Source organism: Hordeum vulgare, chromosome 7H (genome assembly GCF_904849725.1).
Source record: "Hordeum vulgare subsp. vulgare chromosome 7H, MorexV3_pseudomolecules_assembly, whole genome shotgun sequence".
Lineage (NCBI taxonomy): Eukaryota > Viridiplantae > Streptophyta > Magnoliopsida > Poales > Poaceae > Hordeum > Hordeum vulgare.
In genome coordinates this window covers 603,082,652-603,084,612 of record NC_058524.1, presented here as the reverse complement: position 1 = coordinate 603,084,612, position 1,961 = coordinate 603,082,652, and the positions used below count along the sequence as shown (strand labels likewise).

The window sequence follows — 1,961 nt, the reverse complement described above, 5'->3', positions numbered from 1 at the left end:
ACTAGTCATCTGAAGCTCCATACTAAATTAATTTCAACATTTTTATTTAGTTTCGTACTATATTATATTGAACTTGGTTTCTAGATAATTGTTTTCCGTTTTTTAATAACGCATAAAAAACATAGGCCTAAGTTGGTTCGGGAACGACAATTACTTTAATGGTTTTACTTATGTGGAGCAAGGCGTGATTGGCGTGACACGGTGTCTCTATCGTCGGATCTAGAACAAATGAATGACTATAATCGAACGGATGGGGGCAATCCGTGGGAACAATGCATCGACCAATGAAAAAACTTATTTCTTTGATACGTGTCTGACGACGGCCCTTGCGAAAAATCAAATAGTCATACTCAGACATCCTTTTCTTCCCGCCGTTTTTTTATAACATTCCTTCCTGCGGTTGAGGCTGAGGGGGCGCGCGTATTTTGATTTTGGCGGACCGCGGAGGAGTTCAAAGGAAATATTTTCACTTCCCTGTGTGACCCACCTAATAATGAATAAGGAAATGGCCCAAAGAGCCGAGCCCATCCCCTCCTCACTTCCTCTCGATACGTCCAGGCAAGAACCCTAGCCGCCGGCGCTGCTTCCGCCGCCGCCTCCACCCACCCCTGCGACCGATCCCCACCTTCCTCCTCGGTGCCAGTCGATACCCATCCCCTCGCGCGCGTAGACACAACCTTCGGCGTGTCGAAGGCGAGGCTCCTGCGGATCCAAGAGGCTGATCCCCAACGGCGTCAACCTCGACTGCACGCGCTTCTGCTCGGGGGATGCCCGGCTAGCTGCTTGATACGTCAACAGCAACGTCAACGTCGATGACACCGGGAGAGGAGGAGTCTGCTCGCTCGGGCGACGACTCCGAAGACCCATCTCCTCCTCACCGACCAAATCGCCTACCACTCCGCTCCCGAGGTGACAACGCTATGGATTTTCTTTCTTGCGTTTCGTGATATCTGTGATTTGTCCTAGGCAAGTAGCTAGCTTGGGGATGGCTGGCTGACCAATATGTTTCCATTCATCCAAGTTTCTTTGTATAGCCCTGTTAGGTGAATTGCACCTATGTTTCCATTCATCCAAGTCACCCAGCTCATACCAAACACTCATTCACAACTAGTTTGGTTTGCATCATTCTACAACTTGATTCCAATTAGTTTGGTAATCCTTGCAGCAAAAGCACAGGCCAGCACCGTTTGATGCTTGTGCTTTTTAGTTGACAACACTAGGCATGCGTTTTTTTGTGGATTTCAGCTATTCCTATCCACCAGGCTCTTGTGGTTCATGGGTCTGTGTATTTCGTTTCCATGGTTTCTCTTTAGAAAGAGAATCATAGGGTACATATGCATATCCCTTTGGAAGGCGTTGGTTCTGTGTGGAAGCTTGATCAGATGTCATAACCAGCTCCTTTTGAAAGGTTTCCGGCTGCTGCAAAATCATGTGTTGTGTGTTAGCTTGGTGCCAGAAATAACTGAACAAATGGAAAGAAAACAGTACAAACCTTATTATCTTTTGTTTTTTGATTTCCATCTTCCAATTTCTGTAGGGCATTCACTGATCTTTGTGGAAGTCGCTTACCAGCAAGTGGCCCCCTCTCACTCAACTTCCGTTTGAAATATCTCTAGTCCGGCAGCCTCTACTAGACACCACGGGTAACTAATCCAGTTCCCTGATCTTTTTTTCCATGGACGCATGATTCAGAGTGTACTCCTTGCTGCAGGTGCTTTTGGATGAGGGACACACCCACGTTCAGTATTGTCTAAATAGGTAAGTAGTCCAAAATGCAGTACACAATACTGACCAGGGAACTGAACAGGTGTTGTTGGTTCAATCTTTCTTTCCGGCACACTTACATGGAGCGTACTCCTTGTTGCAGGTGCTTTTGGACAAGGGACACACCCACGTACAATAGGTAAGCAGGTTAATTGCTTCCTTACATAAACACACATACATGCACTTGACGATGATTG

General features: G+C 46.7%; 1 long non-coding RNA gene across 1 annotated transcript; it reads right to left on the bottom strand.

The window, feature by feature from the left end:
- Positions 1-1,031: 1,031 nt before the first annotated feature.
- On the bottom strand, positions 1,032-1,604 carry LOC123412502. Its single transcript, XR_006613526.1, has 2 exons — positions 1,493-1,604; positions 1,032-1,419 (listed from the first exon to the last, which is right to left on the bottom strand). It is a non-coding gene; the product is annotated as an uncharacterized LOC123412502 (long non-coding RNA).
- Positions 1,605-1,961: the final 357 nt, after the last annotated feature.